Raw genomic sequence first — 24,940 nt, 5'->3', positions numbered from 1 at the left:
GCTTTGCTTACGTCCAGAAGGGACCCGCATGGCAAAATGTCGCACGACATGCATGCTTGAAATCGAATCTTGTTAACATTTTATTTCAAGCATCGTGAGTGTCCCAACGTGAGCGCTAAGCACACCTCCCCTCATTCTCAATGCCGCGTTTTTGGTTAATCCTCACTCCCACCCTTTCTTTTCTTCTCCTCAACGGACATACCATTCCCGCGAGCGTAGCCCGACCAAAAAATTCCAGGAAATTCCGACAGTAAGTGTGCAGTTTTTTATTCCCAAAGCTATTTGAAAATATTTCAATTCTTGATGGTGCGTGCTGGGCGAACAAAACGTTAGCTGCTTGCTCCACCGATGGTGCGTGCTGTTAGAAAAAAATACATGCTGTTTGATGTGTTTGCCTGAGGAATGAAAGATAAATCGAGCATTAGAATGGTGAACAAAACTACTACTATTTAAAACTTACCGATCACGAAGATATTTTAAGTTAAACGGCGACTCTGTATGCCCGATCCATCTGCTTTGATCTGTTATCAGGAGCTTTGGTAATGAAATAGCTAGGTGTGATGGAAAATAATAGAAGAATAATCAAACATTATAAGCTGTTCGATTGTTAGAACACAAACATCATTTGGAAGATTCTTCTTCTTATGCATGCACTTAACCGTAGATCATGTATCAAAACAAACTGCATTTACGCCTGCGTTGACATCTTTCACGATTAACTTAACCACTTTTCTATTAACATTTCATAATTTTCACTGCATCTTCCGACACCGATCTTGCCCAAATGAAATTTGCATTCGTTCTGGCAATGAGTTTCGAACGATCACAACACAGCGCGAGAGTGAAGAACACAAAGTAAATGGCACTATGTACAAGTGTTGATCATATGGTCAAAATAAAGTATAATGGAATTTATTTTACTTCAAATGAATTGATTTTATTCTGATTTACATTTAAAATATTGTTATCAGCCTAGTTATTAACGTTTAAAATTTTGATGAAGTGAAAACATCATTACTAGATAAATGAAACGACAATCGACGCATTTTGACCATATCGAATAATGATCGTATTTACACATAGCGTCATCTCTTCCGCTTCGGGGTATCACGCTCGCAACGGTGGGAGCGATCGGCTATGGAGGGGTGGAGAAGTGCGAGTGTGTGTCTAATGCACACAGCGAAATTTTGGTCAACACCTCGATGGTGGGAGCGTTTTTCCATGGGATGGGGTAGTGGAGTGCGAGTGTGTCGCATGATTCCTTTAAAACTGGGGCCAGGGGTAGCGAGAGGCATCAAAATGAGTTACTCTTTGCCAAGCGGGGATAAAGAAGAGTCAGACTCTTCGGATTGGTCCATTGTTTCAAATTTATCGATGGTTTTGTTTTGAATAAAAGTGTTAATAAATTTGGTTTGTTCGATTTGCATGTTTTTGATAGTTTCTGTAAGTAGTTCAATTTTCTTTTTTAGATTAGTTTATTTTTTGTTTAAGTTGGACAATTTTTTTAACAATCATAACATCGAGGAGTTCAGACGTGTTTTTGTGCCGCTCTTGTTTCACACTTTGAACTAGTTGTTTTTGCGTTGATTGTCGATCATGAGTTGAGGAGTCACCTTTGAAACGGATTGTTGCTGGTGTTGGTGAGCTTGCTGTTTCTGCACTTGAATGGATTTCGTTATGTTGCTGCTTGCGTTAAAGCTGCTAATTAATTGTGTGTTCGTGCGTTCGGTTGCTGTTCGCCATGTCTTGGTGGTGTCGTTACCCCGAGACTGCTCTCACTACTACACCTCACGCATTGGAACATTCTTTCTCATCCCAATAGATTGTGCCATCTGCTCTACTACCATCACCAAGGATCCTGTTCTCTGCTGTGGAAGATTTCCTTTTTCGAGATACAAGGCTGCGTTTAATGCATTAAAATCGCTGCAACTTGAGTTAAGGTTAGGGCCCGTAATCGTGGCCTTTGCTGGATGTGTGAAAGGAGTCGTGAATCAAGAGCCAACTTCGCTTCTTCTATTGCTGGTTTGATGAGTGATCTGAAAAATGAGATGAAAAATGAAGTGTTTCACGACCTAGATAAGATGTCGTGATATGACTCACTTGCCTTCATTCAAATTACCATAAACTAAACCTACAAATACAGCTTCAAGTGCATAATATAGAGTCATCCACACCTAAATCCGTTTAATTAGGCACTATTTCACGCACACACCCATCAGGGCTTTCCGAAACGTCGATCACTGAATTCTCTCATCCAGCTCTCCACACTGGCACTTCTAACGATTTAACCATGAACAGCGCTATACAGTTTTTACCAGCACCAGAACCAAAAACATGGATTTTTATTACGAGAGTTGCACCAAAAATTATCTAAGAAAGCATGAAAACATTTAGTCAAGGGAGATTGAATTGCGCTAACTGTTCCGTGAAACGTATTTTGCCTAACGGCCGCAATCCAAACGCTCTCACATACATATCCGTGTGGTTTTGTTCATAGAGAGTTTATCTTTCGCCCACGCGCTCCCAAAATATCCACACCATATTCGGGATTCACCTTACCTGCACCGCTTTATCCTCAAACTGCTGTTCGGGAACCTGCGAAAACAAACACTTCTTACCAGGACATGAATCACACCAACACTAACACATCACCACAACCAACTTATATTCATCCATCACCAAATCACTGAAACACGAATAACTTGTATGAACAACCGACTACTTCTTGCTCGATCTCTACCGCGGTTATTCAAACAAACGCTGCACCAACAACACTACCGCAAATAAGTATTGATGAGCAGCCAACCATTCCGGATCACCTTTTTTACACAAACAATAACGTGTCCGCGCCGACACGATGTTTCACTAAAGGATCCATTCTATATCTTCTATCAAAATGCTAGAGGTTTACGTACTAAAAATACCGAATGCTTTACCAGTACAGCTATTTCCGAGTGGGATGTGATCGTTCTTACCGAAACCTGGCTCGCCGATAGTTACCCATCTTCTCTATTGTTTGACAGCCACCGCTACAATACCTTCCGATTGGATCGCTCTGCCATAAATAGTGATAAATGTATTGGTGGAGGCGTTCTCATGGTACGAATATCATATATGCAGCTTTCCTGTGCACTACTAATACATCATCAATTGAGTTTCTTTAGGTGCATATAAAAGTTTTCGATGTTTCCCTAGTCATCGCCTCATTTTACCTCCCTCCTGACCAAGCTGCTAACCCCGATGTTATAAATGTTTGGCTACCTCGTGGGTAGACCATTTTTTATTGGATTCCCGAGATGTCACTAAATACAATTGTTAATGATCACGCGTTACGCAGGCTACGGGAGCACGTCCAGGAGCGGATGAGAACGAAAAGAGAAGAGAGCGCGTAGTGGGAACGACGGCTTTTTATAATCTTCTACGGGAAATAGTTTAGTAAGTCTAACCCCCTGTGCAAAGCGACGGAAGAAATCATGCCCTTTCGCGCATTTTCTCAGGCCTTCTTTTTCCCTCCTACGGCAAATTTGTCGAGCAGCGTTTCGAGCTACCCGTCCCTGACTCTGCCTCATACCCCTCGCCTGAGGGGGCTGTCGAAGGTTAGTTGTGTTGGTGCGTCAGACGGCCAATCGCTGTCAGCCGTCGTCCGTGCTTTTTCGCTCCATAGCGCTATCTCTTTCTCGCGTGTGGTCAATGCTGATGAGCTGCTGTGGCGCTTAAAAAAACGTTAACAAACATTGCGGCGATGAAGTTGCATTTTCTCAAATCAAACCAAAAAAGCGCAATGAGTTCAAACGCTGCAATGTAAAAATGACTACGGAATCGCTAGCTCACGCTTTATTCGCATTATCACCTTCAGCCCGGCGCTTGTTTTCCTCAACATACCGTTCCGCCGGCATCTAGAACGCAAGCTGATCGTGCAAACGGCATACTGGAAAGTCTGTGTTGTCTTCCGGAATGTTATGATTCATTGGTCAAAGAAAGGAAGGTGTTCATGACAGTGGCGGATTAGGGGAATCGGGGGAAAAGATGAGATGAGGCTCCTGTACATGGTAACTGATGACCGGGAGGAGGGGGTACTGGCACACAGCTGTTGGGAGATTGAACAGCATACTTAAATTGACGGCGGGCGCGGGCTTCGACCATGGGACCCCTACGCTCATCGGTCACAGGCCCTACAATTATTTCCGGCATGAGGGGGGAGGGGGGGGGGGCAAATGACTCTCCAGCCACTTGGCCACAACGACCATTTTTCGGGGTCCTTGTCACTAATACTCTGTCCACTTGTACGGTGTTGACGGTGTTTTTATTGTGAAAGTGCATCCTTCCCCCTGCATGCAGCGTATGCATCGAGCAGGAGACAGTGTGGCAGTATGCAAGTTACCCGCTGGATAGGAGCGGTCCCGCGGCACCGCCGTCATTCCTCACATCTGCATGCCCGTCGTGGGTTCTAACCGCGTATGAACCGTCCGCCGTAGCAAGGGGTGACTATCGGCTACGCGGTACTCAAGTCCTGAAAAGGCCGGCATGATCGCGTAGGCCATTACGCCAATAATAATAATTATTATAATAATAATAGAAGAAGAACTTAGCATAGCAGTCCACACTCGGGGAAGGTTTTGTTTTGACTTTGGTGCTGCCGGGTCTACCGCTGTGGCGCGACAAATGCACGGAATGCAATCGACCAAAACATGAACCTACCGAGCCGAAGGCAGTGCCGGTCGCTCGGCATCATGATACCGACTCCAAGCCAACAAGCCGCCAGATTCTGGACGGACAGGTGGAGCAGCTTACGCGCACCGTAATAAACCAAACCAGAATTCTCTTTTATATGGACTCAATTCAAAATGTTGTTTCCACTGCGGCCGCTAGCTGAATTGGAAAGAAATGTGCTACATATCACACGCACGTTGCTTCGATCGTAGCGGTAATCGATCGGGCAGCGTACAGTGCGTTTTCTGAGAATGCATGGAGTGTGTAGACGCAGCCGGTGACAATGCACGCATCAGAATCAAACAGTTTTGGGTTCCCGCACGCACACACACACACGCGCACGCACGCATGCACGCGTGTACGCGAGAACGCTCCCCCGAACGCGCGTACACGCACGATCGATTTCCGCTACCTTATCGGAAGAATTGCTGGCTTATCTTGTAGCGCATCCTCATGCAAAGCGGCATGATAGAGTGGACGGTAACTTTCCCCGCGTTGTGTGTGTGTCGCGACCCGAAAACTCGAGACAGATTTTGGCACATTAAAAAATATTTTATTGCCACTATACATCGTGCTACATGATGCTTAGAAGGTCGTTGAAGCATCAAACATGTTCAAATAAAAAAATATTAGATTAGTGTTAGACGTTCTCGTACGCTTGTTTGAAATTGGCTTCTTCACCCTCGATTGGCACGGGCATTAAATGGCCTCATCAGCAGCGGCACGAAATAAAATAAACCATCCATACACCGATAATACTTTAAATCCCAAAATGAACCAGCTTCTCCCGCATCGTCAAGGTCACACACAATAAATAAATGCTAACACCCACCAATAACAATACACAACCGCAATACACATATATGAATCAACGCATACACCACAACACCCAATCAGCTGGCGGCGGAAGGCACGGGCTGAAGCGCAAGTAAGGCAAGGCAAGGTGGGGAAAGGAAGTGAGAGGAAGAGGATGAAGAATGGGCGCCAAAAATTTTGAATTTTTTTACCGTTTTTTTTGCTCCGCCGTCTGAAATAGTTCATCCATTTCTTCAACAGATGGCGCTCGTTCCGCACCTAAAAAGACCCGCTGCGCAAATTCGAGCAGTTTTCTGCGTAGTTTTTTGCGTCGTTTTGTGTCAAAAAATACGCAAAAAAATACGCTAAACTTCAGCCAAAACTACGATAGCCAGCGTATTTATTGCAGTTTTTAGGTGCGGAACGAGCGCCATCTGTTGAAGGAATGGATGAACTATTTCAGACGGTGGAGCAAAAAAAAAACGGCCGAAAAATTCAAAAATATTGGCGCCCATTCCTTCCTCCTCCTCTTCCTCTAACTCCCTTCCCCTCCCTGCCTTGCCTTATACTTGCGCTTCAGCCCGTGCCTTTCGCCGTCAGCTAATCAGTGTGTATGCGTTGGTGTATATGTACATTGCGGTTGTGTATTGTAATTGGTGGGTGTTAGCATTTATTTATTCGTGTGTGACCTTGACGATGCGGGAGAAGCTGGTTCATTTTGGGATTTAAGTGTTATCGGTGTATTGATGGCTTATTTTATTTCGTGCCGCTGCTGATGAGGCCATTTAATGCCCGTGCCAATCGAGGGTGAATAAGTCAATTTCAAACAAGCGTACGAGAGCGTCTAACACTAATCTAATATTTTTTCTGAACATGTTTGATGCTTCAACGACCTTCTAAACATCATGAAGCACGGTGTATAGTGGCAATAAATTTTTTTTTTTTCAATGTGCCGGAACTTGTCTCGAGTTTTCTGGCCACGACACACACACACGGACACACACACAGCGCGGGGAAAGTGACCGTTCACTCTATCATGTCGCGATCCCCCACCCCGCCCGGCGCTAGGGATGAGGATGCGCTACAAGAAACCTGAACCAGCCGTTCTATCGAGAAAGTAGCCGTAATCGATCATGCGTGGACGGGGGGGGGGTGATCTAGTGGGGGGGGGAGTGCGTGCTTGCGCGACTTCGGGGGTGCGTGCTCGCGAGCGCGCTTTCGTGGGTGCGTGCTGGCGTGCGCGCTTTCATGCTCGCGGGCGCGCGTACATGCGTGTGTGTGTGTGTGTGTGTGTGTGTGTGTGTGTGTGTGTGTGTGTGTGTGTGGTTTGCGCGTGCGTGTTTGTGTGTGAGTTTGCGCGCGCGTGTTTGTGTGTTTGTGTGTGTGCGTGCGTTTGGAAACCCCAAAACTATTTGATTCTGATGGGTACATTTTCATCCGCTGCGGCTACAAAGTCCATGCATTTTCGATCTCGCTACCTGAGAGACAACACAACCATTGGCATTGGCATCTTTGCGATCGGCTCTGCTGTTGGGGTATTAAAAAGACACACGATCTAAGTAAACGTGCGTGTGATATGTTGCACATTTATTTCTAATTCAGCTAGCGGACGCAAGTGGAAACAACATTTTGAATTGAATCCATACAAACGAGGATTCTGGATTTGTTTATTACGGTGCGCGTATGGTGCTGCACCTGTCCGTCCAGAATCTGGTGGCTTGTTGGTTTGGAGTAGTTATCATAACGCCGATTGACAGGCAATGCCTTGGAATGGGTTCGGATCGGTAGGTTCATGTTTTGGTCGAGTGCATTCCGTGTATTTGTCTCGTCACAGCGGTAGCCCGGCAGCAACAAAGTCAAGACAAACTCTTACCCGGGTGTGGACTGCTATGCTAAGTTCTTTTTATTATTATTATTATTATTATATTATATTATTATTATTGGCGTAATAGCCAACGCGATCATGCCGGCCTTTTCAGGACTTGAGTACCACGTAGCCGGAGCCGGTGACTAATCCCTTGCTACGGCGGACGGTTCATACGCGATTAGAACCCACGACGGGCATGCAGATGTGCGGAATGATGGCGGTGCCGCGGACCCGCTCCTATCCAGTGTGCAACCTGCATACTGCCACACTGTCTCCTGTCCGGTGCATACGCAGCAGGCAGGGGAAGGATGCACATCCACAGTAAAAAAAAAACCCGTCATGAACCAGCGGTGGATCTAACGGTAGGCGGACTAGGCGGTCACCGAAGATCTCTAGTCTGTAGTATGCCGTATGTCTACAAGTGGACAGAGTGTTAGCGACAAGGGCCCTCGGAAAGATGGTCATTGGGGCTCCGTGGCAGGAGAACCATTTGCACCCCCCCCCCCCCCCTCCATGGCGACAACAATTTTAGGGACTGTGACCAATGATCGTAGGGGTCCTATGGCCACCCCCCCCACTCCCCCGCCGGCAATATAAGCCCGCTGCGCAAAGCGACGGAAGGCGTTATGGCGTTCTGAGAATTTTATCATGCCTTCCTTTTCTCTCCAACGGCAAATTTGTCGAGCAGCTCGTCGAGCTACCCGTCCCTGGCTCCGCCTCATACCCCTCGCCTGAGAGCGCTCTTACAGGTATCGATGTGTTGGTGCGTCAGACGGCCAATCGCTATCAGCCGTCGTCCGTGCCTTTTCTCTCCATAGCGCTATCTCTTTCTCGCGTGTGGACAATGCTCATGAGTTGCTGTGGCGCTTAAAAAGCCGTTAACAAACATTGCGGCGATGAAGTTACATTTTCACAAATCAAACCAAAAAAGCGCAATGAGTTTAATCGATGCAATGTAAAAATGGCTACGGAATCACTAGCGCACGATGGAGGGTTTGCTGTGCAACGCGCAGAACCGTAATTCGCTCTAACACGTTCATCCCGGCGCTGATTTTCATCAACATTCCGTTCCGCCGGCATCTAGAACGCAAGCTGATTGTGAAACCGGTATACTGGAAAGTTCACTGGCAGTTCCTGGGGCCTGCCATCGAACTGAATGTGCTAAGCATTAAGCATAACTTTCTTACACTAAGCTTTTGCTTTCGTATGGTTTAGATTGCACAGATATGCTGAGCCGTCAGCGCATGGGTGTGTACGTGCGTGTGTATGCACTTTAGCCAAATGTGCTTTCTTCCGGAATGTTATGATCCATCGGTCAAAGAAAGGAAGGTGTTTATGACTGTGGCGGAAGGACGAGTTGAGGTCCATGTAAATGGTAACTGATGACCGGGAGGAGGGGGTACTGGCACACACCTGTTGGGAGATTGAACATTATACTTAAATCGACGGCGCGGAGGGGGGGGTCGCCAAGGGACCCCTACGATCATCGGTCACAAGCCCTAAAATTGTTGCCGGCATGGGGAGGGGGAGAGCGGTGCAAATGGTTTTCCAGCCACGGGGCCCCAACGACCATCTTTCCAGGGGCCCTTGTCGCTAATACTCTGTCCACTTGTTGTTGTTGTTGTTTTATTTACGAGGCCTCTGTCCACTTGTAGACATACGGCATACTATAGACTAGAGATCTTCAGCGACCGCCTAGTCCGCCTACCGTTAGATCCGCCGCTGGTTCATGACGGTGTTTTTTTTGTGGAGGAGCATCCTTCCCCCTGCCTGCAGCGTATGCATCGGGCAGAAGACAGTGTGGCAGTATGCAAGTTGCCCGCTGGATAGGAGCCGTCCCGCGGAACCACCATCATTCCGCACATCTTAACAGCATGCCCGTCATGGGTTCTAACCGCGTATGAACCGTCCGCCGTAGCAAGCGCTGACTATCCGGCTACGTGGTACTCAAGTCCTGAAATGGCCGGCATGATCGCGTAGGCTATTACGCCAACAATAACAATAATAAGAAGAAGAACTTAGCATAACAGTCCACACCCGGAGAAGAGATTAGCTTGTCTTTGTTGCTGCCGCGCTACCACTCTGACGCGACAAATGCACGGAATGCCCTCGACCAAAGGACATGAGCCTACCGAGCCGAACTCATTCCAAGGCAGTGCCGGTCGCTCGGCGTCATGATACCGGCTTGCCCAGCCAACAAGCCACCAGATTCTGGACGGACAGGTGCAGCACCATACGCGCACCGTAATAAACAAATCCAGGATCCTTTTTTGTATGGATTCAATTCAAAAAGTTGCTTCAACTTGCATCCGATAGCAGAATTGGAAAGAAATGTGCTACATATCACATGCAGGTTTGCTTCGATCGTGTGTCTTTTTAATACCCCCAACAGCAGAGCCGATCGCAAAGATGGTGGTGCCAATCCAATGGTTGTGTTGTCTCTCAGGTAGCGAGATCGAAAATGCACGGACTTTGTTGCCGCAGTGGATGAAAATTTACGCATCAGAATCAAATATTTTTGGGGTTTCCACACGCTCGCACACACACACACACACACACACACACACACACACGCGCGCGCAAACACACACACGCATGCACGCACACATGCACGAACGCGCGCACGCGAGCGCGCACCCACGAATGTGCGCACGCGAGCGCGCACCCACGAAAGCGCGAAGGCGAGCGCGCATCCACCACCAGTCCCCCCCCCCCCTCTCCCGCACGAGCGAGTACGGCTACCTTATCGGAAGAAAGGCTGGTTCAGCTATCTTGTAGCGCATCCTCATCCAAAGCGCTGGGCGGGGTGGGGGATCGCGGCATGATAGAGTGAACGGTCACTTTCCCCGCGCTGTGTGCGTGTGTGTGTGTGTCGAGACCCAAAAACTGGAGACAGATTTCGGCAAATAAAAAAAAAAATTATTACCACTATACACTGTGCTACATGATGCATAGAAGGTCGTTGAAGCATCAAACATGCTCAAATAAAAAATATTAGATTAGTGTTAGACATTCTCCTACGCTTGTTTTAAATAGGCTTCTTCACCCTCAATTGGCAGGGGCATCGAATGGTCTCATCAGCAGCGGCACGAAATAAAATAATCCATCAATACACCGATAACACTTTAAATCCCAATCCAGCTTCTCCCGCATCGTCTCAAGGTCACACACTAATTAATAAATGCTAACACCCACCAATAACAATACACAACCGCAATGCACATAGAAGTATCAACGCATACACCACAACACCCAATCAGCTGGCGGCGGAAGGCACGGGCTGAAGCTTAAGTAAGGCAAGCCAGGGTGAAGGAGGGAGAGGAGAGGAAGAAGCGGACGAAAAAATGGGCGCCATTATTTTTTTTTAAATTTTTTGACCGTTTTTTTTTTTGCTCCGCCGCCGCCCGAACTGCCCGAACTGCCCGAACTGCGCGAGCCAGCGCTGGAATCGCTGAAGAACAGCGCGTCAGACGAGCCAAAATCTGCGCTGGCCAGCGCAGATTTTGGTGCATTTTCTGCGCTGGAAACTGCTCGAATTTGCGCAGCGGGCGGTTCTTCGGACATTTCTGCTCGCTTTCTCGATCGGTTTCGGCGGAAAGCGAGCTAGAAAGCGAGCTCAAAAACTGCTCGATTTTGTTGTGCGGGTATTATTATTTTATTGCGACGCTAAAAATCAATCGCTTGACTCGGGCTACCGCGAAAGAGTGGCCTTCGGTCATTGCCTTAGCCACGACGTTTGGGAGCCTTTGAGCGATCGGGAGTATTCGGCTCGATCGGTATCGGATGCTTCCCACATTACGCGTTTGTACCGCGCTCTGTCGGGAATCACGGTAGATAACACCGACAGATCGAATCTAATGTTAATTATTATTAACAATGACCGTTAAGGGCTTGTACGTTAAGCCTATTTTTAAATGCGCATAGTTTCCTGTTAACTTATTCATGGTGTAAACGGTTTTGGCATTTCTAAAAAAAATCGATTCTTCTTGTTCGTTTGTCTCTTCGTCGGGATCGTTGTTTGTTTGAGCATGATATGTTTGTACGTTTGCCTGGTATCCACCACGAATTCTGTAATTTTTATTATATCCGCGTCGAGAGAATGATCTTGTTTTGTAAGCTCCTCTACCTCTGAAGTTATTATTGTTATATCCGCGGTTGTAAACTGTTCCTCGTGAACAATAATCTCTTCTATATGATCCATTTCGATCTACGTAAAACGTTTGTGCGGTGGAAATTTCTGGCTTATTGGGTATGTAATTATTTATGCTTAATTCGTTTTGTTTTTGTATAGCGTCATCCATTTTAGTGTATGATCCTGCTTTGAATAATCTTCTATTTTATTTGTTATTTACTCCTTCTGAAAGAGCATCTACACCACTTTTCGTCGCCATTTTGTGAGCTATTGTTTCTGGTATACCAACATTGGGGCCCTTTCCGTTTTAAGTTCGTAGCCTAAAATTTCAGTCTGTAAGCTGTTTGCATTGTTTAGCAGTTTTCGAGCAGCTATCTAAGTGGGTATAATATATAGGTGGGTTCATCCCAAGGTGTATGAATTTAGAAAGCTGATTTTTATCGCTTCTGTTTCTGAGCGAAGATTTTAAGAGTTTTTGTGTATTCGTCAAGCCTCCAGAAAGCTTGTTTGAACAAAAGTTTTCACCCATCCTGCCAAAAGGTGATAATCAAATTTGGTTATAATAACATGCTATGAGACCACCTGGATTACATACACTTTGATTCTGGATTCCATCACCAGATCTCTTTAATGCACCTTGGGATAAATGTAAACAGCATCTTGTTTTGCCATGTTTCGAGAAGGTACTCTAATCTAATTCTATCTTTGAGGCTAGAATAATCTAGACCAGCGGTCGGCTGCAAAGTCCGGCCCGCGGGCCAAATGCGGCCCGCCGCAACATTCAATCCGGCCCGCGAATGGTTTTGACTGATTGTAAAAGATGGGAAGAAACTATTCGTATACAAATTACTGAATATCTTTTAGAATAGCATTTTATGCCAACGAACTCTTTCAACTTTTATTCAAGTACTATGAAATGGCAGGCCTTGACCGACAACGGTTGTTGAGCCAAAAGAAGAAGAAGACTATGGAATGACGAATCGATCGGTATGTTTGAACTCAAGATCAGTATCCCCGTAACGTTTACATGAGAAATGGATTTTTTCAGCTAGCAATGCAAAGAAAAATGCAATATAGAAAAAGAAATAGGAAGGACAATTTCTTTACACGAACATCATTTGATAGGTAATTATTTAAGCTTACTTGCACAAATAAATCTAAGACTTTGCGAGTTGCCTTTCGTTAGTTATCCGAAATGTTCGCCATGATGGACGATTTTCTGTCAGCTTTTGCATTATGCTGGTTCAGAAAAAATCGATGGAATACATGAGACGGATGTTTTCCAGCTTGTGGATTAGGGTGTCATGTCGAAATTCTGCCAAAATTAACCTAAAATGAACGCATTGAGGTTTGGCGTTATTATTTGCCGCTGCGAAGCCAGTGGACGCGATTTCTGCTTCGTGATATGTGTTTTCATGTTTCTCAAGTACAATTTCTCTGTTTGGCGGGTTGCATCGATCCCCCGGCCCAGATAACGCAGTAATGTAGCCACTGTACAAGTGGTCTTCGCAGTGGTTCTTTTGGAAGTGGAAGTTGCTTGGAAGTTGCTTCTTTTGGAACCTCAAAAATGAACCTTAGCTTTCTTTCGATACTTTGATTGTTGCCTAATAGTGCCAAGATGTTTGCGACTAAAACGCCGAAACGTTCTTATGCGACGACAAACTTCTGCACTGAGTCAATTTAAGACGCTACGGAGTTTCATTCGTTGTTCGCACACACTTTTAAGTTGGTTAGTTCCCTTATTTGGCCATCATTGGTTCGACTGGTTTTGACTGATTGTAAAAGATGGGAAGAAACTATTCGTATACAAATTACTGAATATCTTTTAGAATAGCATTTTATGCCAACGAACTCTTTCAACTTTTATTCAAGTACTATGAAATGGCAGGCCTTGACCGACAACGGTTGTTGAGCCAAAAGAAGAAGAAGACTATGGAATGACGAATCGATCGGTATGTTTGAACTCAAGATCAGTATCCCCGTAACGTTTACATGAGAAATGGATTTTTTCAGCTAGCAATGCAAAGAAAAATGCAATATAGAAAAAGAAATAGGAAGGACAATTTCTTTACACGAACATCATTTGATAGGTAATTATTTAAGCTTACTTGCACAAATAAATCTAAGACTTTGCGAGTTGCCTTTCGTTAGTTAGTAGAGCTGTCAAGCTGAGGTGATAGACGTTGTCTGTTGTCTCATGGGATACTACTATTCAAAGTGCAAATAACGTTTTGATAAAGCAGGTGAAAATAACCCCTTGATAAACCTATGAATTTGTCAATTTTGTTAATGCAACCGTTATGTAACTTTAACTTTGTTTCAACACGACAATAAGGCATTTGGGATGAAGGAAATCGCACACGAAATTTTATATTGATGAGATATACTAAAGCCTGGTTACAATAAATTTATTTAAAGTTTTGCATGCGACTTTGCGATGGGAGAGCATTTGACTTTCGCCAATGCAATACATGCAATACAATGTTTTAAATATAGTAAAATAGCTCCATACATTTTCACGCGATATTTTTTTTATTTTGCTTTATTCGTTCTTCTTAATTTCACACAATGAGTTGATTTCTCTTCAAACTATTAGAGGGATATTTTCGATCGCATTTGAAAGCAAAAGCGGACATTGAAAAACCCCTGTTGTTTTAACGAGAACGACAATTTTACACTGTTGCTGTTTACGAGTTCAACGATTGTCAAAGTGCTTTTACACCAGGAATCAGTTATAAATTTATCTGACATGGCATGACTTGTCCATAAAGCATTTTAATAATTTCTGACTCCACGTTTTCCCCAATTTTTTTTAAACCCTTACGATTTTTGTATCATCCCCGGAATATCCGCAAACATTTTGCGGCGTCTTCAATAAGCGATATTGATCATTTTTTGTTATTTTTTGATTGATCACATTTTTGGCCATCTATTGCCGATTCTCAAATGAATTAAGATTACGATTAGTTTTTAAAGTAGGTGTCATCAATTTTAAACCATGCTTGGATGATATAATTACAGAAAAACAACAGTAATACCTAAAAGGTTTCTAAAAGTTTAAAATGTATTGATTTAAGCGCAATCATAAAAATCCGTATTCTCCTGGCCCGCGGCACTCGATCATTTACTTAATTTGGCCTTTTGCCTCAAAAGTTTGCCGACCGCTGATCTAGACTGTTAATTGCAGGCTAGTTTTATGTGCGGTTTTGTATGGAGTATTTACATGATTTCAGCCTGCAACTGTCAAACTCCATATAAAAAAAACTGGTGATCGTGGTTGCGTCTCTAATTATCGTGGCATATCTATTTTATCGGCGTTCAGCAAAGTTTTTGAATCTGTTATTCGTTTACCTCTAATGGAAATGGTGAAATCGTGGATTATTCCAAATCAACATGGCTTTATGGCTGGCCGCTCCACCACTACTAATCTTATGGAATTTGTTTCCTCAGCACTCTTAAATCTGGACTCTGGCATGCAGGTTGATGCTGTGTATACCGATTTCAAAGCTGCGTTCGATAAAATCCCCCATTCGCTGCTCATTGCAAAAATTCAAGAAACTTGGCTTCTCTCCTTTCTTTCTTGAATGGCTACAATCATTTCTATCGAATCGTTTTTGCTGTGTTAAATTGAATGACGGTTTTTCTTATGAGTTTCATTGTTCGTCGGGTGTACCCCAGGGTAGTGTCTTGAGTCCTTTACTTTTTATTTTATTTGTCAATGATGTGTGCTCTGTTCTTCCATCCGATTCCTTCCTTATGTTTGCAGATGATTTAAAAATATTTTGTCCTATCACTGACTCTAATTCATGTGTCTCTCTTCAATGTCTGTTAGACTCCTTCTCCTTTTGGTGTTCTGCTAACTTTCTCTCCCTGTGTATCGATAAATGTGCTTGTATATCTTTCTCTCGGAGCTTAAATGTGTTGTCTCATAATTATTCACTAAACTCTGTTGTATTAAATCGTGTTAATGTCGTTCGTGATCTTGGGGTTCACCTTGATGCAAAGCTGTCATTCTATCATCATATTGAGCGTACCATTAACCATGCCAATAGTGTACTAGGAATGATTTGTGCTATGGCAAATGATGTGCGTGACCCTATATGCCTTAAAGCCCTTTTCTGTAGCTTAGTCCGCCCTATTTTAGAATATGCTAGCACTGTGTGGTGCCCAGTCAGCTCGGTATGGATTGAAAGGGTTGAAAGTGTTCAACGCAGATTCACCCGTATTGCCATTAGGCGTCTTTTAGGGCAATTGGGTGCTTCTCTTCCCCCTTATGTAGTCCGATGCCGTATGCTTGGATTGATGACACTGCATGATCGTCGCTCTGCTTCTCAAGCTTTGCTTATCAGTGGTTTGCTTCGGAACGAGATTGATTGTCCTTCACTTCTTAACAGAATACCGCTGTACGCGCCTGCTCGCTTTCTTCGACGCCGCGATTTCCTTCAAATCCCGTCGAGAAGAACGCTGTATGGCACCAATGATCCGTTTTTTCGATCCCTCCATCGCTTCAACAGTGCCTCTGGTGTGTTTGATTTTCATATTCCCCCTCAATCCCTTCGCCCCCTCTTCCTTCAGTTCTTTGACTCCCTTTTTGTTTCCCCATCCTAATTCTTTCATTTTACTTGTGTTGGCTGTGTTACAAATTGCTTGCTGTCTAGTATATGTTTGTCTAGTTAGATTTAAGTATTTGTTTGTTATCATTAATTTTAAGTTTTAGTCAGTAAGTTTCCCTATATTTAGCCCTCTGAGGCAGATATTTGTATCGTAATAAATAAATAAATAAATAAATAAATAAATAAATAAAACTGACTAGAATCGTGAAGAGCACCATTTATGTAAACGCTTTTGAGTCGCATAGTAATCCTATCTACCTCGTCACAAAATGAATTAAGATCATCGTTTTTTTTACTGATTTTAGTCTATCGATAAGCGATATTGCACTTTCTTTCGGGGAACACTTTTTTTAATTGCTTGAATTAAATCGTCTACGTTTTTTATGTTCGATGCTGCCATTCTTGCTTTTCCCGTTAGTTTGCACATCACAAATCTGGGAACCATTTTGTTTACTGTTTCTAAGTTGCTTGGTTGCGCTTCTTCGAAACTGTCTTTTGTGTAGGTTACAAATAGATTTGCAGAGTCAATGAAAGAGTCTATAGCTGCAGGATTACCGTCAAACTGCACTATTAAACTTGTGCCTAATTTAATATCAATTTAAGCTGTAAGCTATAACAATCTGGATGCTTTGTGTAATTCTTTCGATACGCTGCGATGGTGTGCTGTCTATGTCACGAGTAACGATAGTGGGATTCTTTTTTTCTCACGTAGTTGTGTATATTGCCGATTAGTGATGGGCGTTTCGGAGCGCACCAACGGCTCCGGAGCCGGCTCCGCTCCGACGGCTCCGGAGCCAACTCTGCTCCAATGGCTCCGGAGCCGGCTCCGCATCAACGGCTCTGTAGCCGGCTCCGGACTAACAACTCCGTAGCCGGCTCGGGACTAACGGCTCTGCACTCTACGCAAAAACTACGCGGGTAAAAGACCGTACGAGAGCTGCGATGATGATTCCGAGGAAGAAGCGGATCTGGATCTTCCGGAAGAAGAACAAGGTGATAGCTTTGTTGCCGAGGATGACGATGAAACGGAAGAAGACCCTTTTCAAACTGCTGTGCGAATCTCGACGCCTAAACGACCGCAACGCGTTTACGCATTTCGAGATGTGGAAGATAGCATTGAGACGTTTGGAGCAGAGGATGAGCACGATGTGCGTATTTGGCTGGCACACCTCGATTCCGTTTCAAAGTCAGCAGGATGGAAGGACGAACAAAAGCTTATCATGCCACGTAAAAAGATGACGGGAATCGCAAGAAAGTTCGTTTCGTCTTTACATAATGTGCAAACGTATGCGAGATTGAAAAAAGAGCTGATCGCGGAATTTGCTCCATTTGTGAGGTCGAGTGATGTGCATCGGATTGTCGCAAATCGGAAGAAGGAAACGGCCGAGACGATGCGAGAGTACGTTTACGAAATGCAACGAATAGCTGCCCAAATCGATTTGGACGAACCAAGCTTGTGTGAGTACATCGTGAACGGTGTGACCGACGATGATTTTTTCAAATCATTGCTGTACGAGGCGCAAACAATCCGAGTGTTAAAAGCAAAAGTTGCTCAACTTTAAAAAAGTGCGCATGGCTCGAAAGAAGAAAATGACGGATAAAGAAGAAAACAAACGAGTTTTGTCATCCAGTAGCCGCGTCGACAAACGGGCGGAGCAGCGATGCTACAATTGCGGAAACAAAGGACATCAAGCTCTCGCGTGCGCGCAGTCACAGGGTGGTCCGAAATGTTTCTCGTGTCGTGAATACGGTCATAAGGCGAGCGAGTGTGCGCGGAACAAAAGCGTCGTGTAGAGAATAGAATAAGAAATAATAAAAAATATAGAAGATCGATGTATAGGCAAGTGTCAAAATGATAAGCAACCTAGGACGAGAGACGGAGCCAGAGAAAGGAAGCACAAAGTGCAGAGAAACGAGAGCGGGAGAGAAACGAATTGAAGCGATGACCACGAGAGACGAACGAAAATCGGAGAGAGCTTTGGGGACGACGGAGAGAGAGAACGACACAGCGATCAGTTTTTGGACGAATGTTGACGAGAGCGGTCATAAAGCACCAAGCATCCTAAGCATCTGAAGCACGAGACAGCAGTAAAAAAAAGAGATAATAAAAAAGTAAAATGAAAAAAGCGAATGTTATAAGCGGCGAAGAAAGTTACGGATATCACGACACGTCGTTCCTGCGAAAATCAACGTGACGGAAGAATCGGTGGGAATGGTTGATGTCGTGTTGAACAAAACATCGGTCAAGGCATTGTTTGACAGTGGAAGCAACCAAAACTTGGTGACAATAGGTTGTTACAAAAGAATCGAGGGATCGCCGCTGATCGATACTTCGATGTGGTTCCAGGGCTTTGGTGGCATGAGAACATAGGCGATCGGCATGTTCACGGTGGACGTTAGGGTGGATGATAACGTTTTTAGTGGTGTGCGATTTTTTGTGGTTTTGTGGATTTTTTGTGTGATTTTTTGTGCCAAACGAAAGCATGTCTTACGATGCAGTATTGGGCAGAGATTCCTTGAACTATTTTGAAGTTACGATGACAACGGCGGGCGTCAAAGTCAGGCCATATGGTTCAACGGATGAAATGTTTTCTATTGTGTGTGACAATGAAGACAATTTGGATGTGTCTCCTCGATTTTCGGAAAGAGTAAAGGCGGTTATTTCGGGGTACAAACCTGCGGGAAACGTGAATAGTCGTGTTGAGACGAAAATTATTTTGCATGACGAGACGCCTGTGCGTTCGTCGCCAAGGCGTTTTGATCCGGGTGAAAAGGCGGTGCTGGAGAAAACAATCGACGAGTGGTTAGCCGCGGGAATAATTCGAGAAAGTGAGAGTGATTTTGCGAGTCCGGTAACGTTAGCGAGAAAAAAAGGACGGTTCCTTACGCGTTTGTGTTGATTATCGCGAACTTAATCGAAAAATGGTTAAGGATTGTTTTCCCATGAGGAGCATAGAAGATCAAATCGATCGCTTGAAGTCAGCCAGAGATTTTACCACACTTGACTTGAATAATTCGTTTTTTCATGTTCCTGTGGAAAAGTCGAGCCAGCGGTACACAGGCTTTGTTACCCACACAGGCCAGTACGAGTTTCTTAGAACGCCTTTCGGGTTGGTCAATAGTCCAGCGAATTTCAGCCGGTTTGTAGCGGATGTGTTTCGGGAATTCATCAAGAGTGAGCATGTGTTGGTGTATGTGGATGATCTAATAATTCCTTCATTAGATGAGGAAAGTAATTTTCAAACGTTGAAGGAATTGTTAAATGTCGCGAGTGAGAACGGTGTGCAGTTCAATTGGAAAAAATCGCAATTTTTAAAGGACGAAGTGGAGTATCTCGGGTATGTGGTTCGCGGCGGGTGTTATCGCATAGCGCCGAGTAAGTTGCGATTGGTTCAGCTTTTTCCGGAACCGAAAAATGTGAAGCAGCTGCAATGATTTTTGGGACTTACGAGTTACTTCCGAAAATTTATTGCTGGTTACGCGACAATTTCGAAGCCTTTGACAAGTTTGCTTCAGAAAGCTGTTGAGTTTGTGTTGCGTGCGAAGTGCATGCAGAATAAAAATAAAAAAAAAGTGAAAAGACAGAAGATCGGTGAATTTCCACGAAACGCCAGCCGCACTCCCCGATGAACGTCGCTACCAGCACGCGCAGCACCGGTACCGTCTACACAAAGCGTGAAAAAAGCTAAGTCCGTGCTTCTGGCCAGAGTGTTCAGCCATCCGCGTCGTTAAAGTGCGCCGTGGTCCCGAGTGTCCAACCGCATCAATTTATGTTGTTTTGTCATACGACTGTCAGTCGTAGAATTGTCGTGAAAATGGCTACCAAGAAGAGCAATTATTTTGTTGAGAACAAAAACGGCGCATGTCGGCTCTGTACCGAACCAATCGGGGATAGTCCGTTTGTTAGATGTGAGGAATGCGATCGATCGAGAAAAGCACACCAGATCAAGCCATACTAGAGCTCGCCATGGTATTACAGAACAATAGTTTGGAAGCTAGCCGCCATATCAAGAAAACCACATTAGTAAACCTTCCAGAATTTGATGGGAAACCACAAGACTGGCCACATTTCAAAAAGACATTTGAAGACACAACAATAGAAGCAGGTTTTAGCAAGCTAGAAAACTTGAATCGTTTGCAACGATTTGTTAAGGGAGAAGCCGAAAAAGCAGTGCGTGCCTTACTCTTGGATCCGCAGAACGTTCCGGCCATCATGGGTCGTTTAGAAGAACAATTTGGAAGAGCGGACCAAGTGTACAAAGAGCTATTGAAAGATGTGGTGAAAATAAAGATCGAAGGACAAATGAAAATAATGGAGCTTTCTGACGCTCTTGATAACCTAGTAACAAATATAAAGATTTTAGGAAAAAGATCTTGTTTGAATGATCCTCGACTCATCGATGAATTGTTGGCAAAACTTTCGATCGATAAACAACTGAATTGGGCACAGCACAAAGCCAGTCTAGAGGCAGCTAATTCCGAAGTAACGCTTGACCAGTTCAACGATTGAATGCGCCAAATATCAAAGGCATTGCGAAGTCTGCCAAAAAGAACAGAACGACCACAGAACAAGGTAAATGTTCACAAATATCACAATCGCAAACCACCAGGAAATTCCCAGCAAATGAACATTGCTCAAAACTTGCCCACAGTTTGTCGCTTGTGCAAAGGACAACATACGTTGCCAGAGTGTGAAAACTTCTTACAGAAAAACATAAGTGACCGAATTGCATTCACCACACAACACCATCTGTGTTTCACATGTCTCCTCTCCAGCGAGCATGTCCAAAGAAACTGCCCATTGTCCAAAGTATGTAGTGTGCAGGGATGCATTCGGCGGCATCATCCTCTGTTACATGAAGTGCCCCAGCCAATATATTATCACTATAACGACGTACGAGTCTACTACCAGATCGTTCCGATAACCGTACGCAATGGGTCAGTGGCTATGAAAACGTTTGCTTTCTTGGACGCTGGATCGTCATTAACTCTCATGGAGGAAGATTTGGCAAACAAGTTAGGTTTACAAGGGCGGCAAGATCCACTAACAATGACGTGGACCCAAAATCTAACGGTAGAACAAGACACCAGTCTTCGAGTGCAACTTACGATTGCAAATGATCAAGGAAAAGAATTCCTATTGAAAGAGGTGCGAACCGTTAAAAATCTACAACTACCACAACAAACATTAGACACCAATAGATTGCTTGCTCTTTACCCACACCTGAAAGGCATTAAAATAGAATCGTTTACAAACGCTTACCCTACCATCCTCATCGGCTTAAGTCACAGCCACCTTATCATGCCATTAGACCGCAGAATGGGCCGTCCAGAAGAACCGATGGCCATCAAAACAAAACTCGGATGGATAATATTCGGAAATGAGTACACGCAACCAGCAACAAGATCGGATCATTTCATGGTGCACAAGAACGAGGAAATAATGAATAGAATGATCCAACAATACTTCAGCACGGAAGATTTTGGAGTGAAAGTGACAAAACCTCTTGTGCCCAAAGAGATAGAGCAAGCGAATAAAATTCTAGAAAAGACGCTAGAGAAAAAGGATGGATATTATCAAGTGGGACTGTTGTGGAAACCAGAAGTGGCACACTTCCCAAATAGCTATCCAAACGCACTGAAACGCCTAGTAAGTTTGGAAAAGCAGTTGAATAAGAATAGAGAGCTGCAAGTCTGGGCAAAGAACACATTTGCAGATTACATAAATAAGGGTTATCTGAGAAAGTTGACGCCAAGCCAGGTTGCTATTGCAACACCAAAAACTTTCTATCTACCGCATTTCGTTGTAGTCAACCGAAACAAACCAATACCGAAACCACGATTGGTGTTTGACGCGGCTGCTGAAGTAAATCACATTTCGCTGAACTCCCAATTACTATCTGGCCCTGACGAAATGGCTTCACTTTTCGGTGTCTTGCTACGTTTTCGAGAAGGCAACATCTGCGTCACAGGGGACATCCAAGAGATGTTCCACCGAGTAAGAACGACTTGTTTGCCTGCATGCGCGTAAGTAGTAAAGAATACCAACGCAGCCGCTCACGCCGAAACACACCCTCTGGCAGCAGACCCAATAGTTCGGCAACATTATGTTGACGACTATCTCGATAGTTTTTTCACAATGGAAGATGCAATTGAAACAGTGAAACAAGTAATTGAGGTACACAAAGCTGCTGATTTTCACATAAGAAATTTTACCTCAAACCGGGGGAGTTACTGAAAACAATTCCTCAAGATCGTGTACAACAAAAAACAACTTCAGTACAAATCGAAGAAAAGGGCCAAGACTACGAGAAGATACTTGGTGTTCATTGGAACTCAACGATCGATCGTTTTGGGTTTCAAGTCATAATGAACAAAGTAACAAAAGACAGGCCAACAATGAGAGAAGTTCTTAGTTTTGTCATGAGTGTTTACGATCCGCTGGGCTTAATAAGCCACGTAACAATAGCTGGCAGAATTTTAATGAGAGAACTTCATGTTATAACGAAGGATTGGGACTCCACCATTCCAGATGAATTACAAGAGAAATGGGAAGAATGTCTACGCGTAGTAAAGAGTGCCGAAAACATGCGAATTCCGAGGCAATTGGTGAAATCCTTGAATGATCCGCTAGAATTGCATACTTTCGTAGACGCTTCTGTAACTTCCGCACTGTAACTAAGGAAGGAACAGTTTTTATTAATCTTGTGGCCGGAAAGGCACGCGTGGCGCCAATTAATCCATTGTCCATTCCTAGGCTGGAGTTACAGGCTGCGGTTCTAGGTGTACGTCTAACCGAAAGTATAAGAAAAGAACTTCGCCTATTCGTAAAACACATAAAATACTGGAGTGATTCGGAAGTAGTATTGAGTTGGCTCAAAAATCGACGTAAATACGCACAATTTGTTGCTCATCGTGTGGGCGAAATTTTAGAATCAGCTCGTGCCGACTAATGGAGATGCGTTCCATCTCGAGAAAATCCAGCAGACATCGCAACAAAACCATATCCAAATGATTGGATTTGGGTTAATGGACTTGCGTTCTTAAAGAACAAAGAATCAGATTGGCCACACAAAGAGATCGTAGAAACGAATGAAGAATGCCGCGTAGTAGCTGTACACCAACACGCAGAAACAGCTATACCAGTCGAGAATTATTCTTCGTGGCCAAGATTGTTAAAACATCTAACAATTCTGAAAAAGTTTGCCGATTTTATTAGAAATCGCTCAGCATTTAAACGTTCCATTCAGCCTAATGACGTACAATTAGTCCGAAATGGAATGTATCGCAGTGCTCAATGGGAAGGATTTCCCGAAGAAATGGCGACTCTCACTAAAGGGCAACCAGTATCAAAGCAAAGCTCTTTAAACAAGCTATCACCATTTTTAGACTCCGATGGCATCATGCGTTTCCGTGGAAGATTGGAAAACATTTGCGCGCTTCCCCAAAGTACACGCACGCCAATCATACTGCCACAGAAACCAAGATTGGTAAAATTGTTAGTGAGAAATTTCCATGAACGTTACTGGCATCAGGCAGACAACGTAGTTATTGTCGCAATTCGACAAGAATATTGGATAGTGAATTTGTGAGCAGTCCTAAAGAACATAAAGAAATGTTGCCAAAAGTGCATTCTACAAACCGCTGCACCAGTAGCCCCCTTTATGGCACCTCTCCCACAATTCAGACCTCACCCATACACACCACCGTTTTATAATACAGGGGTCGACTATTTTGGACCTATCGAAGTACAAGTAAAAAGGTCGTTGGAAAAACGATGGGGTGCTATCTTCTCGTGCATGAATACTAGAGCAGTTCATATAGAACTAGCCGAGAAGCTAGACACAGACAGTTTTATGGTATGCCTGAAGAATTTCCAAAATCGACGAGGAAAAATATGCAACATGTATAGCGATAACGGAAAAAACGTTGGTGCGGAGCGCGAATTAAGAGAATTAGTAACAGAAATCGACAAACGCATGGGACACGAATCGGCGCTCAAGTACGAAATAAAATGGCACTTCAATCCCCCTTCTGCCCCCCATTTTGGTGGAGCATGGGAGCGGCAAATACAAAACATCAAAAAAGGATTGCGGCACATGTTTACTGAATGGAGTCACCGACACCCGACTCCAGAGACACTACGTGCCACTTTAATTGAAATCGAGGCAATGCTTAATTCCCGACCCTTAACACACATACCGCTGGAGAATGAAGAAGACGAAATACTAACACCATTTCATTTTCTTATTGGACGAAATGGCAGCCATATACCACCAGTAGTGAACGAAACCTCGGCAGCAAACAGGCAACAGTACAAACTCACACAGCATTACTCAAAGATATTCTGGACCGTTGGAAAAAAGAATATCTTCCAACACTAATACGCCGAAATAAGTGGACTAACCACGTAGAACCCATAAAGGTGGGAGACATAGTCGTGCTGTTCGATGACAATGCACCTCCAGGAAAGTGGATCAAAGGAAGAATAGTAAAAGCGAATATGGCCCCGGATGGACAAGTACAATCAGTAGAAGTAAAAGTGGGAGAAAACATATTAAAACGGCCAGCTGTCCGAGTTGCCGTATTAAATGTAGAGCAAAAAGAACATTTGCTTGTCCACACAACATCTCAGCAACACCAGCAACATTCCCCGGCTGTGAATTACGTGGGGGAGAATGTTGCATGCGAAGTGCATGCAGAATAAAAATAAAAAAAATAAAAGTGAAAAGACAGAAGATCGGTGAATTTCCACGAAACGCCAGCCGCACCCCCCGATGAACGTCGCTACCAGCACGCGCAGCACCGGTACCGTCTACACAA

The 24,940-nt window shown here is 44.2% G+C and overlaps 1 long non-coding RNA gene across 3 annotated transcripts; it reads right to left on the bottom strand.

The window, feature by feature from the left end:
• Positions 1–1,260: 1,260 nt before the first annotated feature.
• Positions 1,261–3,386, bottom strand: LOC121589108. 3 transcript variants are annotated; one of them, XR_006004271.1, is made up of 3 exons: positions 2,937–3,386; positions 2,101–2,300; positions 1,261–2,036 (listed from the first exon to the last, which is right to left on the bottom strand). It is a non-coding gene; the product is annotated as an uncharacterized LOC121589108 (long non-coding RNA). The 3 variants fall into 3 exon arrangements; XR_006004262.1 differs by having other exon boundaries at positions 2,101–2,370; positions 2,976–3,386; XR_006004264.1 differs by lacking the exon at positions 2,937–3,386 and adding an exon at positions 2,560–2,814.
• Between the last annotated feature and the right edge of the window lie 21,554 nt (positions 3,387–24,940).

The sequence above is a fragment of the Anopheles merus genome, chromosome X, assembly GCF_017562075.2.
Source record: "Anopheles merus strain MAF chromosome X, AmerM5.1, whole genome shotgun sequence".
NCBI lineage: Eukaryota > Metazoa > Arthropoda > Insecta > Diptera > Culicidae > Anopheles > Anopheles merus.
The sequence above is the reverse complement of the archived record's forward strand: the minus strand, read 5'-3'. Positions and strand labels throughout refer to the sequence as shown.